This window comes from Pantherophis guttatus, chromosome 4, assembly GCF_059756535.1.
Source record: "Pantherophis guttatus breed Tessera chromosome 4, ASM5975653v1, whole genome shotgun sequence".
Taxonomy (NCBI): domain Eukaryota; kingdom Metazoa; phylum Chordata; class Lepidosauria; order Squamata; family Colubridae; genus Pantherophis; species Pantherophis guttatus.
In genome coordinates, this window is record NC_142066.1 from 86,751,268 (window position 1) to 86,769,458 (window position 18,191).

The window sequence follows — 18,191 nt, forward strand, 5'->3', positions numbered from 1 at the left end:
TTACTTTTAAAATCATTTTTTCAGCCAAAGGGTTGTAGAAAAATGCCTTAATTTTTTTTAAAAAAAGCCTCTGATGATTGCGCAGCTCAACTGGGCATGGGGGGGAGGCAGGGATTTTTGCTACCAGTTCTCTGAACCATCTGCAGCCATTGCTACCGGATCAGGTGATCCAGTCCAAACCGGGAGCATTTCACCCCTGGGGTGAACCCATGTTGACTGCTAACTATTTAACTAATAGGCTGTGGAGTTCCTCCATTAATGATACTTCATATGCAGTGCTATATGGGAGAACCCCATCTCTAGCACATTTAAGAGTTTTTGGAAATAATGTGTGGGTGCATATTCCAAAAGCAGTTAGAAGAAAAGGACAACCAAAGGCTAGAAAGCTCAGGTTTATGGGATATGGGCTATCATATCAGAAGGCTATCGCTTTAGCAGTGGAAGCAAAATAATAGTGATTTCCAGGTCTGCTAGTTTTGCAGAGCAAAATTGGAACAGAATTTATGCAAATTTATGATATGATCCACAGAGATGGTGATTGACTTAGTGACGGTAATTCACTTAGTGATGGTAACTCACTTAGTGATGGTGTCAGCATTCAGGGAGGAGAAGCTGAAAAAGATATGAAGTAAGAGAGGGTTAAAGAACAGGAGCAGTCAATGCCATGCAGGTCAGAGTGATGGAACAAGGGGATTCCACCTGACTTTTCTGCTAGTAAAGTTAAAGTGTGTAATGTGTGGTATGAGCCAAGGAACTGTAAGGAAGTATTGGCATTACCTAAAATTGTACAAATAAAATGGAAAGAAGCCATGGACAAGGAAATGAAATCCATGGATGAACATAAAGTGTTCACATCTATGACTTTACCACAAGGTAGCAAAGCTGTAGGATGTAAATGGGTGGACAAGAAGAAAGTATTACCCAATAATGAGATACAATATAAAGCAAGATTAATGGCACAAGGTTTTTCACAGTTGAAAAATGTGCATATGATGAGGTATTCGCACCTACAGTAAAGAGTGATAGCATAAGGCTGGCACTAGCATTGGCAGCAGTACATGGCCATAAAATTTGGCATTTTGACATAACCACTGCATTCCTCAATGCAGAATTAGAGGAAGAAATTTACATGGTTCAAGCACCAGGATATGAAAGTAAAAAGCCTAACATGGTGTATAAATTGAACAAGGCCATTGTGAGAAATAAAGAAATTAGGGTTATTCCTGTAAAACAATATAGCCTAAGTTACGCCATTTTAAAATCATGTTAAGGCCTTATTTTACTCTGTATAACCTGAGTATATAATTTAGCTGACAGTTTAAGGAGCATGAGAACAGGATGTGTGGTTCCTGTGTTTTTAGAGGAAGTTGTGTTCTTGAGATGTCCAGGTCGGCTTGACCTCGTTAAGAAAGGGAAGTGCGTATATGCTGATATTACTTGTTATGCTGATATTACATGTGTAAGCAATATTTTTAAGTAGGGTATTTTTATATACTGGAATTATGGGAACTTTCCATAATGGGAATATCATGTGTTCATCTATTATATAAAGTCTGAAATTGTACTCAAGGGACATGCTTGTATCCTGTAAGATGTAACCTGAAAATTGTATAAAAGACGGCGAGAAAGGATGGTAATTTGCTCTCTCACTTTGAGGGGGACCTTTGCAAAGAAATAATTAATTAATAAACTGTATTCTTGTCTTATCTCTCAACTCTCTGTCAATTATTTTCTGGGTACAGGCATTTCCTGTGTATCACAATTGGCACTGAACAGGGACTTGAGGACCTTTCGTCGGGTAAGCAAATAAATCTAAAAAAGCGCGCTAAACACTGTTTTGGTGTTAAGGTTTGTTTTCTTGCCGGACGGGAGCAGCTTCTCTAATTAACCCTGGGACGGAGACTTGGAGATCAGGATAGGAGACAGGAGGAACGTTCCGGGGGACTGCACTGGGAGTGAGTATACTTTTTCTCTCTGGGGTTTTTATTAGGTGTGCTTAGTGTGTGTGTGAGTGTGACAGTATGGGGCTTTCTTGGAGTAAACGTAGTGAAAATACTAACAATGAAATACCCTCTATTCCTCCAATATCACCTTTAGGGGAGTTGTTAACTCAGTGGACAGAGGATTGGTTGAAGGTTTATACTAAACAGTTGGATAAGGTGGCTATGATTAATTACTGTACAAGAGTGTGGCCGAAATTTATCTTGATAAAGCCTAATTACAGGTGGAGTAAGTTTGGGGAGTCTGACCCGTATTGGATCAATGCCTTGAAGAAGGTATTGGAAGGCAAGAAACTAATTTCTCAGTTGCCATATGTTGAACCGTGGTTTCATGTTCAATGGTTTGATCCCTTTCCACCCAGGGATTCTAGAGTGTTGTATGGGGAAGAGGAGGAAGAGAAAAGGTGGGATCCTTTGGCTTATGCTACATGCCCACCTTTACCTCCTCCATATAACCCGAATGCTGCTGGGGCAGTGGGTGGCTTAGCTGAGGCAGCTGCTGCTGGGAGCAGTGGGGGAGTACCTTCAACAGCTCGGCGATATCAACAGATAAAGAGGGAGTCGGAGGAATTGTCAACACCGGTAAGACCTCCTTCCCCTCGTAGGACACGTCTACAAACTAAGAAAATGTTGCCTTTGAGGGAGATGCCAAATGGTTTAACTGGTGCAGGCCTCCCAGTGACAACGTTTGTAAATGTGCCTTTAACATCTTCAGATTTGAGAAATTACAAGAGTAATATGCCATCTCTACAAGCGGATCCAATTAAGTTGTCAGAATCATTGGATCTGTTCTTGGGGCCCAATTTGTATACGTATGCTGAGTTACAGCATATATTGGGTTACCTGTTCTCCCCTGAGGAGAGGTCACAAATACGGAAGGCGGCTATGGCCTATTGGGATAAGACCCAGGTCGGGGCCGCTCAACCCGTGGCTGCAGAGACAAAGTTTCCATTAGCAGACCCTGGTTGGAATAATAACAATGCAGCCGACCGGGGGCAAATGGAGGACCTGAAGAGGATTATACTTCAGGGAGTTAAGACAGCTGTACCTCAAGGAAAGAATTTGACTAAAGCTTTTGAGGTGGAACAGCTGCGAGATGAAACACCCTCAGTGTTTCTGGAACGTATTAAGGACAATTTAAATAAGTATTCTGGTCTTTCTCCTGAAACGCCAGCTTATGAGTCCTTAATGAAAATGCAGTTTGTGACAAAGGCATGGCCAGACATCAAGAAGAAAATACAAAAAAATGATGACTGGGCTGGGTCTGATATTACCGCCCTGTTGAAGGAGGCTCAAAAAGTGTATGTGAATAGAGATGAAACAAAGACTAGGCAAAAGAGTCAGATGATGGTGTCAGTAATGAAGGCTGCAAATAAGCCAGCAGATAGGAAGGAAGTGATGGGGAGAGGAAGAAATTTTGGAAAGAATCCGTCCACTGTATTGAAACAGCATCCAGGGATAGGAAGAGGATTTCCACAGTTGAGGAGGCCTGGAATTAGTGGCCAGGAAAGTAGGAAATGTTTTGCGTGTGGCAAGGAGGGGCATTTTGCTAGAAATTGTCCAGAGAAGAGGAGGTCCCAGAGAATGGAACCACGCCTCTATACCCTTATGGGAGAAGAGGATGATTAGTGGGGTCAGGGGCTTTTGATAGAGGGATCCCACCAAGAGCCCTTGATAAAATTGTTAGTGGGACCAGAAGAAGAGGAATATGTGTTTTTGATAGACACGGGAGCAACTAGAACTTCTATTTGTAAAATACCTAATGGAGTGCATCAAACAGGTGCAACCATTAAGATAAGGGGTGTTCAAGGAATACCTTTTGAAGTGCCATTGTTGAATAATATGACCTTGGGTTGTGGAAAGCAAAAGATCTATTTAGATGTTATATTTGTACCAGAAGCTGGCATTAATTTGCTTGGAAGAGATGCATTATCACTTCTTGGTTGTGAGTTAAAATTCTCTTGTAATGATTCTATAGTTAATGTGTTGACGGAAGAACAGGAGAGGAATATTGACCCTATTGTGTGGGAACAGGAAGGTAATAGGGGAGTTTTAGATATTCCCCCATTGAAAGTGACTTTGAAGGAAGGGACAGTTCCTGTGAAGGTGAAACAGTATAATATTCCTATAGATTTGAGGAGAGAGTTAAAGCCAGTGATTGAGAAGTTGTTAGCAGATGGATTGATTGAACCTACTATGTCCCAATATAATTCACCTATATTACCTGTTAGGAAGCCTGATGGATCTATCCGGATAGTTTTGGATCTTCGCCAAATAAATTTATTGGTTGCCAATAGACATTCGATAGTAGGAAATCCTTATACGTTGTTGGGGAGAATACCACATAGCCATAAATATTTTAGTGTGATAGATTTGAAGGATGCGTTTTGGACATGTCCTTTGGATGAGGAATCAAGAGATATTTTTGCTTTTGAATGGGCTGATCCAGATACTCATAGGAACCAGCAATATAGATGGTGTGTTTTGCCACAGGGATTTTCTGAAAGTCCGAATTTGTTTGGACAGATGTTGGAACAAGTGTTGGAAGGATTTTGTATTCCTTCTGGACTACAGGTGTTACAATATGTAGATGATTTGTTGTTATCTGGAGAGAAAAAGGTTGAGGTAGAGAAGGGAACAAATGCATTGTTGAATTTTTTGGGGAGAAGTGGCTTGCGGGTGTCAAAAAGGAAACTTCAGTATGTGGAGTTAGAAGTTAAATACTTAGGTCACTTGATAAGCCAGGGAAGTAAACGGATAAATCCTGAGAGAGTAGAAGGAATAATAACACAGCCGTTGCCGAAAACTAAGAAGGAAGTTAGGAAATTGCTTGGTTTAGTGGGCTATTGTAGATTGTGGATTGATGATTATACGGATAAGGTGCGGTTTTTGTATGATAAGTTAATAGAGGAGGAACCTTGGACAGTTATATGGAAAGATGATGATGAGTCTAAATTGAAGGAATTGAAAAGATCCTTAATGCAGGCTCCGGTTTTGAGTTTACCAGATTTTAAAAAACCGTTTCATCTGTTTGTGGCAGTAGAAGATGGAATTGCAAAAGGGGTGCTTGCTCAAACTTGGGCGGGAAAGAAGAAACCTATAGCTTTTTTGTCAAAGTTGATGGATCCTGTAGTACGAGGATGGCCGTTGTGTGTGCAGGCAGTGGCAGCAACTGCCTTATTGGTAGAGGAGAGTAGAAAATTGACATTTGGGGGTGCATTAGTTGTGAGTAGTCCACATCAGGTTAGAACTATCTTGATGCAGAAGGCGCATAGGTGGTTAACAAATGCAAGACTTTTGAAGTATGAAGTTATTTTATTGTCTCAAGAGAATTTAGTTCTTTCTACAGATAGAAATTTGAATCCGGCAGAATTCTTGTCAGGAGAGAGACAGGAGTGGGATTCTATAGAGCATAATTGTGTGGAAGTAATTGATTTGCAAACCAAGGTTAGGGAAGATTTAGAGGATAGTCCATTAGAGGGCGGTATTAACTTATTTATTGATGGTTCTTCTCGAGTTAAGGGCGGAAGGAGAGTAAATGGATATGCTGTTGTAAATGGGGATACTTCAGAGATCTTAGAAGCGGGGAAGTTACCGTCTGAATGGTCGGCGCAAACGTGTGAGGTTTTTGCCTTATTGCAAGCTCTGCATTTGTTGGCTAATGAAGTGGGAAATATATATACAGATTCAAAATACGCTTATGGTATTTTGAATACTTTTGGAAAAATCTGGATGGAGAGGGGATTGATTTCCACTAAGGGAAAGGAACTTAAACAAGTTGATCTTATAACTGCTGTTTTAAAGGCAGCTGAAGGTCCTACTAAGCTTGCTGTTATACATGTTGAAGCTCATAAGAAAGGAACTTCAAAATTGATAGTGGGAAATAGGATGGCAGATGAAGCAGCTAAGGAAGCAGCTTTAGGGGAAGAAGTTATTATGATTTTAATTCCAGCTTTGACTGATGACGTGACTCCTGTATTTACTAATGATGAAGAACAACAAATGATAAATGAGGGTGTGCGTCAGGTGAATGGAAAATGGATAACTAAGGATGGGGTGCAAGTTTTGAATAAAGCAATGATGAGGAATGTGCTTGAACGTGTGCATGAGGGAACTCATTGGGGAACACAAGCTCTTATAGATTTTGTTAAACGTACATATGTGTGTAGGGGGATGTATACTATAGCTATGCAAATATTACAAAAGTGTATACATTGTGTAAGAGTTAATAAAAAGATTATGAGGAAACAACTTATGGGAGGTAGAGAGTTGGCTGTCTGGCCTTTTCAAAGAATCCAAGTGGATTATACTGAAATGCCAGCGGTTGGAACTCTTAAATACTTGTTGGTTATAGTGGATCATTTGACAGGATGGGTTGAAGCTTTTCCTTGTGCTAGGGCAAATGCTCAGATGACTGTTAAAATCATATTGGAACAATTGATACCACGTTATGGGTTAATTGAATCAATAGATAGTGATAGAGGTACACATTTTACGGCCCAGGTGGTAAGGCAAGTAATGAATCAATTGGGAATTGATTGGCAGCTTCATTTGAGTCATTTAGCTAGTTCCTCGGGAAGGGTGGAAAGAGCTAATCAGACTATAAAATCTGCATTAAAAAAATTAATGCTAGAATTGAAAATACCTTGGACGAAATGTTTGCCTTTAGCTCTATTGAGAATAAGAACAAGTCCGAGAAAGGATATAGGAATATCTCCATATGAGATGATGTTTGGATTGCCGTATACAGGAAAAGTTGGAATGCCCAGAATAGAATTGAAGGATGTTTTTCTAAGAAAATATATACAAGGACTGTCCCAGTGTTTTTCTCTTTTAAGGTCTAAAGGATTATTGGCGCAAACTCCACCGCTTGATTTCCAAATCCATGAATATAAGAGTGGAGACTGGGTCCTGATTAAAGCACTTAAGGAGAAAAAGTTGCAATCGGTGTGGGAAGGACCGTTCCAAGTTTTGCTGACTACTGAATCGGCTGTGAGGACAAAGGAACGAGGTTGGGTGCATTATTCCAGAGTGAAAGGACCAGTGTCTTCGCCATATGGATGGACGGTGGATGCAAAATCTACAGATCCGCTGAAATTGACCTTTCGTAGACAACCTTTAGATGATTGATGACCAACGGATGGAAGAAAAGTTTTATGAAGAATTTTGTATTTGGTTAGGAGTGATATTGATTTTTGTTATATTTTTGATTGTATTAAGAAAAGATATAATTGATTGGTGTAAATCTATGCTTTGGTATCCAGTGGATGTAAGTTCACCTCGACAGTTTGATACTTTGGTGGTAAGATAATAATATTTTATCTTTCTGGAAGCTATATTGGAGAGGGGAATTAGTTCACTAGGAAGATGGGGTATATGGTGTTTCTGTTTATTCTATTGAAGGTGCAGATAGGGATGGAAAAAGAGATGTTGGATGTGTTACAAGATTATCCAATAACATGGCAGCAGTTATGTTTCCATACTGAACTCGAGCACCGATATTCTTTAATAGAGACACTGACCTTGATAGAGGGTGCTGAAGAAGCTGATATATGTATAAGATCATCTTTTGTAGATGGGATACCCTTGGGCAGATATGCTAATTGTAATAATACATATGACATTACCCCTAAATACACTGATTTGTCAGAAAGAATGGAGTTTTTATATAATCAATGTACTGATCTTTATGGTAATCATACTCCTTCATATAAGAAGTTCCGTATTTTGGAGGAGGGATTACATTTTCCATATTTTGAAATAAAGGCCCCTTCGAAGTTAATGTTTTTATGTGGAAATTTGGCTTTGCCTAAATTGCCTTATTTTTGGAAGGGAAGATGTGCTGTTGGTTATCTTAAAGCACCTTTACGACATGCCAGAAGTATTGCTGAACGGAGGATGAGAGAAGGCAATATATTTCTGGATTTAATGAAGGTAGCTTTAAACAGTACTTCCTTTTGTGTCAGAGGTGAGACAACTGTCTCTGATATAATGGCTACATGCTTTGTGGGGGTACCAGTACCGGGAAAGTTTCTGTTTGAGGAAGCAAATATTGTAATAGAGCCAAATAATCTTAATTTGTCACATATTATAACATTATTTGGGAGTCCACAAAAGCCAACTAAGTGGACAAATCAGAAGAAACTGGTGATTGAAGTTAAGACAATATTGCCAGCATATGATTGTGTAATATATAAACATCCTGAGAAGCGACCGGAGAAGGTAATATATGTTCCTGTGCCTAATAAAAAGGTTTTTCACTGCTCAGAGACGGAGGAAGTGGAAGCTATAAATCAGGTTCTATATTTGCCTAAAGGTTGGTTTCTCTTTTGTGGGTTATATGCTTATGCATATATTCCAGCACATGCAGTAGGTGGTCCTTGTACTATTGGCCGTTTAACTACTGTTATGGCTGTTGCACATTTTAAAGATATAAATTATAAAACAGAGTTTTATTATGAGATGATGAATGCAAGTCTGTATCATACTGACCGTGTTCAGAAGAAAGTAATGACTAAAGTAACTACGCATGGAGGTGTTGAAAGTGTAGAGGGACATGGAAATGGAGAAATTCCTAGGCCTGAAGGAGAACCTCATTTGATTATATATGCTCCTAAGAATCCTACTAAATGGCATATTACTCCGATAGAAACATATGACCATGTTGGAGAAGGAACATATAAGGGGATTTATAGAGGTAAAAGAGATGCTACACAATTGGAATTTGATGCTAATTGTAATGATGAAGTGGTAGTACTGAATAAGGTTCAGGCTGGACTTTTGGGAATGTTTCCATGGATGTCTACACAATATAGTCAGAATCAACTTGGACACCTGGCTTGTGCTTTAGCTAAGAGTATAAATGAAACATCTTCTGCTATTGCTGCATTAGCTGATGAGATGGGAGAAATAAGACAATCCTTATTACAAAATAGAGTGGCTATAGATTATATGCTATTAAGAATGGGTCATGGGTGCGAGGAGTTCCACGGCCTTTGTTGTTTCAATGTATCCGATAGGTCTCAATTTATAGAATCTAAGATAAAAACATTACACAATATTACTGCACATTTAACATATGTAACTGAGAATACAACTTTCAAAGAAGTTTGGGATATATTAACTTCATGGTTACCTAGCTTTACATGGTTAAGGGAATTGTTTGTAGGCATATTATTGATTGTAGTTATATGTCTTATTTCCTGTCTTTGTATTAAATGTATACCTCTTTGCTGTAATGTTTGGAAGTGTTGCTGCCGAATAAAGAAGCAAAAGAAATTAGTTGAAGATTCGCATGGTGGCTTGGGGAGAAGAGAGGTTTCTATAATGTTGCAAGATATACATAGTTTACAGGAATAAAAACTGATAAAGAGGAGAAGGAGGGATTGTGAGAAATAAAGAAATTAGGGTTATTCCTGTAAAACAATATAGCCTAAGTTACGCCATTTTAAAATCATGTTAAGGCCTTATTTTACTCTGTATAACCTGAGTATATAATTTAGCTGACAGTTTAAGGAGCATGAGAACAGGATGTGTGGTTCCTGTGTTTTTAGAGGAAGTTGTGTTCTTGAGATGTCCAGGTTGGCTTGACCTCGTTAAGAAAGGGAAGTGCGTATATGCTGATATTACTGTTATGCTGATATTACATGTGTAAGCAATATTTTTAAGTAGGGTATTTTTATATACTGGAATTATGGGGACTTTCCATAATGGGAATATCATGTGTTCATCTATTATATAAAGTCTGAAATTGTACTCAAGGGACATGCTTGTATCCTGTAAGATGTAACCTGAAAATTGTATAAAAGACGGCGAGAAAGGATGGTAATTTGCTCTCTCACTTTGAGGGGGACCTTTGCAAAGAAATAATTAATTAATAAACTGTATTCTTGTCTTATCTCTCAACTCTCTGTCAATTATTTTCTGGGTACAGGCATTTCCTGTGTATCACAGCCATTTATGGGCTGAAGCAGTCAGCCAGGAATTGGAATATCTGTCTAGATAAGGCATTGAATGGTCTTGGGTTCAAGAGTTGCAAGCTTTGGAAACCATATTAGCACCAGAAGCTTCCATGCTGCCAGCTGATGGTTGTATATATACTGGAAGGCTACAAAATGGGGATTGTAAACTATTAGCATTTGTGGATGATTTTTGTTTCATTTCAAAGGATGTATCACAGTAAAAGGGTTCTCTGGTATTGAAGGGAACTGTGAATTTGAGTTCTTCAAATACAGATATCTGAAGAATATTAAGTTATTCAATTTTATGTCTATCCCAGTCATGAAGGGAGGAGTGTCAGAATATTCATGACTGGGAAGACATGGTAACAAGGTCAGCCAATGAATAGGCATAGCAACTAAGTCAGCCAATTGGGAGCTGAGACAGACTGGACCCAGGGCTTGTCTTAGCCTGCAGCTTCTGAGTCTGTAAGAGAAAGTGAAACCAGTGAGTGTGAACTTATCTGCTGATCTGAGCTGAAGTGAAACTGTGAATCTGCTATTGGTATTGTAAATTTGTTTCATGTATTATTGTGAATATAAAGAAGTTAATGAATCCTGTTGCATCAGTTTATCTGTGTGTGTGCTTCTGGATTTCATTTTTGCAAGAAACTCTGACATAATCATATTCTTTACAATCATCAAATCTATATAATTCTGATAATAATACACATGTTTATATTAAAGTATGTTCTTTCATTATTTAATTGCTCAATGTTTCAATATATTATTCCAATGCCAACCACAATATTATTAAAATGTACTTAATAATACTATCATTCAATCTCTAGTTTTCCCATTTTATTGTTACTTTTATTCCATTATATAAAGGTATGTATATACAAATGTTTCCCCCTTTTCTTATTTCTACCTAACTTCTAATCATGCCATCATTCTAAAAAAGAAGGGAAAGAAAGAGAAAAAGAAAAGCAAATCAATACATTAAAGAGAGAGAGAGAGAGAGAGAGAGAGAGAGAGAGAGAGAGAGAGAGAGAGAGAGAGAGAGAGAGAAATCCTTTCCTTTCTATCCATTATCCCTTGCCTGCTTCAGTACTTTAGTTGCTATACTTTTTTTTGAATTGCCTCCCATATTCCTCTCTTGGATCTTTATTTCTGTCTTCATCTATTTCTTGGCTATTCAATCTAAGTATTTCTCCCATCTCTACCCTCTTCCACTGCCTAGCTTCCAAAGTATTTGCCCAAATCCCTATCTCCCATTCAAAAGTATCTTCCTGTATGTCAGCCTCCGCCTCTATATTGCTTGCTTGCTATGGCTGCCATTGTAATGGGGGGAGGGGGGAGCTGTCTTGTTAGTTGGGAGGGGAGAAGTGAGCTGGTGGAAATGTCTCGTAACAGGGAGTGAATTTCCCTCAATGCTTTCTCTGCAGCTGGGAGGCGTGTTGATAACCAGTCAAGGTCAACCGTCCTGGCATACCAGAAGGATGGAGCCATCTGAATCTGCACCCCACATGACACCTTGGGGGGATATAGATTGGTCAATCCTGACTGGTCCCTTGGGGAGAGGGTTTTGGGGATGCTTTCTGTATGTGATTTTTCATGCCTATTGCCTCAGACCTTGCTTTTCTTTGGTTGCATTCAGTTCATACTCAGTAAAAGTACCTTTCTTTATAAAAATGGAGTCAGGGTTTTTCTTTCTTGAGTACTGAAAGGAGGCATATCTGACACTGTATCTCCAATCCTCTTTTCAACTCTCTTAAAATATTTTCCCCCTGGTTTAATTCATTAATCACTATTATTTTTATTATTATCTCCTCCTTGTCTTCTTCTTTTGTTTGCTGGTTCTTTGGTTCTATCTTTTCCTCCATTCCTTCTATTAGCTCCTTCTTTTTCTGAGTGTCTAGATCTTTACTCATCATCCTTTCTCCATGATGTCCTTTGTGTTTTGGAAAATCAACATTCTGTCCTTTAAAGTTCCACTCATTTCTTCCTTATGAAGAAATGTTTGTTTTTTAAAGAAATCCCACTTTGTCCAGTAGTCCAAGAACCATTTATTCAGACTAAAATTGCCCTCCAAGATGTACACTAATCACAGTTCTTTGTATCCAGTAGGTAATCAATCAGTTCTGTTTAAATATTCCCAGAAGTTATTAAAAGCCTCTTTACATCCCCTTTACGGGTTCAATCTTCTAGTATAACATTCAGGGGTCACTTTAATTAAATAACTTCCTTGTTCTCATATTTGAGTCTCCAGTAGTTGTGGGATAGTTAGATATAACCCAGTAAATATTTTCACAATCCTTCATATAAGTATTCCTAGTCTTGTATATTTTCCTTTCGTCAGAACGTGGCACACTCAACTTAAATTTCAGTGTTACCACTAGTCAGTCTAATTTTAGTTTTGATCGTAATTTTGATTGTAATTTAATTATAGAAGCAGGATAATTTTTTTAAATAAATAATTCCAGCATTTTAAAATGCCTCCTTGCTATCACGTCTTCCCAGTTTAAAAGTCCAATTTTCTGTATTTTTAGAGATTTATTGTTTTTCTCACTTTAAATCTTTTCCTTCCACTCTGGTATTTTTTTCAGAATGTTTAATTGCCACTAACTGCAACCAATCATTCCTTGGAGTGAGGTTTTACGTGAAAAGGAATCCTCTCCCCCAGTTCCAGTCACTGTTCACCTACTTCACTCCAGCATCAGTCTTAGTTGTTCCACAGTTGTCTCAGCTTCAAGGCAGCCATCTTTAGGCTGCCTCTTCTCCTCACCATGGCTGAGAGGGAAAAAGAACCCCGGATTAGAGTTGCAACTCTCCATGACCTCGCAGAGCACCTCTCTTTGCTTCGCTGCCCCTACAGGGCATCTTTGGCTCCTTTGGGAGCTCACCAATGGGGAGAACTCAGCATGGGTGCATGGAAACCCACTCCTTGTGCCCGATCTTACTGCAACATCAACTGGAAGCCCCTAATTTGTTTATATTTGTGATAAATGTCAGACCTGCTTATAGAATATCTAGCAATCATTCCTGACAAACAATGTTCTTTTAAAAATTATTTATAGTGTAAAGAAAGGATATTAATAAATAATAATGGGATGATGAAAAGTCATTTTAAAAAAGGACATTTACTTCAGATTTTATAGTAACATTTTATAGTATTTTTATGAGCATTGCATACATTGCAAAAATATTAATATTTTTGCAATGTATGGAGAAAATAATCCTACATTCATGAAATAAAATGGAGTTAAGATGTGAAGCATAATAAAAAATAATATTTTTTAAATGCCTTTAAATTCTAGATTATTAAAAAAGCACTAAGAATAAACAATACCGGAAGGAGAATTCAGAGATTTGTATGAGAATGATAGTTATATGTTAAGAAGTGGAATTGGAGCAAATGCTATAAATGTTAGTGTTCAAGAAAACAAATGATGAAAAGAAAGTCAATATTTCAAGTACATTGAAAAATGATAAGGTTGTGAGTGCAAAAAAAATGTTAAAATATGGGTGCAATTTCCTAACAGAGTGGCTATTCAACTTATTTAAATGTGTAAAGATTTCATTTGTGCTTGATAGTTACAAGAATATTATAATCCCACTAGTGAAGCAAAAGATAACAAGAGTGAACATAAAAACTACACAGGAATTAGAGTGTTAAGTACCTCTGGGAAGGCAATTAACAAAAAATTTAAACTGAAAGGAGAAAAAAGGGTCAATGAGCAAAATTTTAGAACTGCAGTGTGACTTTAACCTGGGATACAGTTTATGAGGGAATCAGAGCATATCAAACACAATACTTAGAGAGTGATTCATAATCAGCAGAGAGTAAGACAAGGATATGTGATGTCCCTTGGATGTTTAATGTATTTATGGATGAATATATAAGCAATGCCTATTGTTTACAAAAATACATATTTATTCATATCATGGTTTTAGTATGCAGAAAATGCCATAATAATCGCTGAGAAAACAAATGACATACAACAATTGTTAGACTGCCCTAAGTAGCCAGGAGTATGAATCTGAAAATTAATATATCAAATACGAAGATAGCTATGTTTTACAAAGAAAACTGAATAAAATTGCAAGTCATACATAAATGACAAAAACTAAAGTAAATAATTGTGTGCAAGTAACAGAATGTTCATCAAAGATGGGAAAATAGAGAAATGTTAAGACACACAAAACTGTTTGACAACTAGTGTGGGGAATTAATGTTTGTCAAAAGAACCAGAAAGGCTGTATAGAAAAGCATGTGTCAACCTATGTTGTTATATGGGAGTTGGATATGCCAGGAGAAATTCCTTAAGGGATGTATGTGATAAAACAGAGAAGGATTTAAAAAGCAATTAGAGCTGAAAAAAATAAATCAAATGGAAATTGAGCGGTCAGTTTCAAGTACCAGTGTTTCTCAATCATAGCAATTTTTATATGTATGGACCTCCACTCCCAGAATTCTTTACCATATCGCACAGAAATAAAACTCCATTTTGTGCTAATATAAATATTCATTTTATGAACCATTACTTGTGAGTTTAACTTTGAAACCCTGACATCTTTAATCTACGGGTGTCAAATTCATAACATCATGTTGCCATCACGTGACATTTTGTGACATTTTTACCCTTTGTGGAGCTGGGGTGGGCGTGGTCTGCCTGTGACGCATCCAGCCCGCGGGCTGCCAGTTTGACCTCCCTGCTTTAGTCCATGGCCTTTGATTGGGCATCTGATTTTTTTTAATTTGGGGGGAATTCTGAAGTCCATACTTGATTATATAAAGAAAAATAATGTACAGTAGTGGCCAAAATTGTGGAAACCTCTTGAAAAAAGTGTATTTTTGAGGTTTGATGGTTAATAAGACCATTTTTTTTGGAGTAGTACCATAAAATTATATATCAATGGAAAGATAATTTAATCAAGAATGTAATGCTTCTAGTTTGGCATCCTGGCAATGCAGTCGGGGAAATAGCGGGGCTCTGATGAGCCCCGCAAAAACCCCGACTGGCAAACCACCGCTGACAGGTCTGCAGACCGATCCTCTCCTGAAGGGACAGGTGGCCGAGAGGAATGGGCAAGTTCCTCGGGGCCGGAAGCAACTCTCTGAGTCACCGGTGGGGGACGGCAGCCATGGTGGCTGCCACGAAGCCGGGACAAATCAGGACAAGCAATGTGCAGGAGGAAGGAAGGAAGAAAGGACTACACCAACCTAGGTGAGAAGCAACGTTTGAATAAGGATATTTACAAATAAGACCCCCAGCCTTAATTAACGGCTGAAGATCTGTGGGGCTTGAAGATTTTGCAAAACAAAGAAAGCAGTTAAAGACCCTTTAAGAAATTTACCTTAACACTGATTGATTGGAATGGAAGGACTATTAACTAAATAGATAGATACTTGAACCTTGTTAAACTGAAATGGATTTGACTTTTGAAAAACAGAAAAGTGATAACTAAGGATTAGGCTTTTTTAAAAAGCCAGACAAAGAGATTAAATGGATTGCTACATAATTGCTTCAAAATGGCAATTGAAGCTGTGACTAAAGTGCTGACTGTGGATTTGTTTATTGCTGAAAAGGTTCTTTGTTCTATGTGACAAGTTCTTTGACTTGCCACATATTGTGGATTACTTTGAAAAGAACTAAGGATTTTTGAACTTTGGAGATTCCTACTCTGTCTTTCAATGACTTTACAAAGAAAGAAGAAATACAATTTCTTCTTTCCTTCAACACAAGAACCTTGGTAGTACAGTGGTCTAAGGCACCCTGTTATTAAGCTGGTTATTAAGACCAGCTGCCTGCAATTACTGCAGGTTCGAATCTCGCCAAGGCTCAAGGTTGACTCAGCCTTCCATCCTTTCTAAGGTAGGTAAATTGAGGACCCAGTTGTGGGGGCAATAAGCTGACTTTGTATAAATATACAAAAGAATGAAGGCTATTGCTTAGCACATTGTAAGCCGCCCTGAGTCTCCGGAGAAGGGCGGCATATAAATCAAATTTAAACAAAAAAAAAAAAAAACCAACAATGGATTTAATAAACTCTTAACTAACTGGTGCAGCAACGAAAGGCTTGGCACAGGAACGGAAGGGGAGAAGCTGATGGATTTTACTGGAATCAAATTTTACAACAGAATTAAAAAGGACGTGCAGAGTTTTAAGCATGGAAGTATTGACTTTGAATTGAAATACGGACAGATAAGGAAATGAAGAAGTAAAATAGATAAAATCAGATGGCAATGTTTGAATGCTTACTTGTTTAAACGGTTTAATGCTTAAGTGAGTTTTAAATAAAAATAAGAGGTGCTTATGGCATAATAGAGATAAAAAATAAAAAGAACAAAAGATAATTAAAATAGAAGTTGGAAGGTAAGGTGACTAAAAGTGATATTTTCATAAAAGCATAATTGGATGTAACATGTTTTGTTTTAATTTGATAACAAAGTGGTGGAGGTTAATTATGATTAACGGTTAATGATCATAGATGATACAATAAGGTACACAGATGGAAGTAACAACTGAGAATGATTTTAATATATGTTGGAAATGATTAGTATTAAGAAATAGATGGGGATTCACCCTGGAAGAGTATAGCTGGTAATAGTGGATTAATAGATAAATATATTGAAAAAGAAAATTTTAAAATAAACTAGTAGATTAATAGTGGGAGCTATTACCAAAACAAGATGACACCTGATTGGCTCTCTAAACATTCATGCTCATTGACAACAATCAGATGAAGGAAAGCTACCTGATACCAACCTAAGCAAGTTGTGCTTCCTTTTTCTGGTTATTTGTGTTAGGTGTTTTGTGCCAGCCATGGCAGTTTCTTAAAAGGCCACCAGATGGGAGCAAAGAGGCACCTTTGATCCCACTGGTGGGTCAAGGGGCTCTGGCCCCTGCAGCCCCATTGGGGAGAGTTAATGACCCTCCGGCCCCCTCACACACATTGGTAAGGGAGGGGCCAGGGGCCCTATAAGAACCCCTGCACAGGGGCTGCTCTTTGGCTCTTGTTCTAACTTCCTACAGGACTGATCCATGGGCTCAATCCAGGCATGGATGCCTCCATGCCAGGGAACTCATTTTACCTACTTTATTTCTAAATAAAGATTTAACTTGATTGCATCTTTGCGTGCTGCCTTTTCTTGGAAGCGCCCTCAACGAACCATCGATCTTCGTGAGATCCCTCACAATTTGGCTATAACATTTCAAAGAATACAGATAATTGAACAAACTTTATGGCATTACATTCTTGATTAAATTATCTTTCCATTAATATATAATTTTATGGCACTACTCCAAAAGAAGTTGTGCTATTAGCCATCAAACCTCAAAAATACACTTTTCCCAAAAGGTTTCCACAATTTTGGCCACTACTATAGGTCAAACTGCAACACAAATATATGAAACAAAGAGGGAATGGTCCAATATAAAGGGAAGAACAAAAACTGTGTGGCTGACTAAAATAGATGAGATCATCCAAAAGACAGATATAAGAAATTTAAATAATAAAAAGAACTGAATGAAGCAGTGCATCCTCAATATGGCAGAAGCACAGATACTTTAAAGTGATAGAAAGGTAAGGAAAAGTATAATGAATTGAATAGTGTGATGTACACTCTTTTGAGCTTTTTATTTTTTTTTACATCAGGCGCTGAATTACTTTGGCTGGGTGTTTCCTCTTTTGCTATCCTTGCCTGGTGTTGTTTACCATTAAATGGAATATATGATAACCTTTGTTCTTTCTTTAATCTATAAATATTTGCTTTTTCATTTCAGCAGCTGCTCTAAGAAATTGGAAGGTAACTGAAGGATCAAACAATGACAGATCTTATAGCATCTGAGGAACCTTGGCATTTTGTTGATACTTTTATATTTTCAACATGATCTAAAACATGCCAAATTATTCTGAGAATCTAGCTCCAGTTTATCCAGAGTTTAATGTATTTAGTCAAGAAATAAATTTATTTTGCTTTTTAGCATCTCCCTAGTGTAATTGTGCTTTAGTCTTGCCAGGACTATTTTCCCATTTTGCCCAAACAGCAGCATTAAATAACAATATCACAATAACAATAACAATATTTTATAGGGTGAAAAATGCTGCCCTAAGAGACAGAAATATTTATTGTGTACTGATTTCCCCACAGAAATTAATTCCAAACAAATTTACATTCCACATTAAAAAAAAACATAAATTATTCATATTTCCTATGATCAGCATTCGGCATGTCTTACACTGGGGT

General features: G+C 37.8%; 1 long non-coding RNA gene across 1 annotated transcript; it reads left to right on the forward strand.

Moving 5' to 3' along the window:
- The first annotated feature begins 1,858 nt into the window (after positions 1 to 1,858).
- On the forward strand, positions 1,859 to 9,905 carry LOC148114213 (uncharacterized). The gene is made up of 2 exons (XR_015733917.1): positions 1,859 to 1,955; positions 6,839 to 9,905. It is a non-coding gene; the product is annotated as an uncharacterized LOC148114213 (long non-coding RNA).
- Positions 9,906 to 18,191: the final 8,286 nt, after the last annotated feature.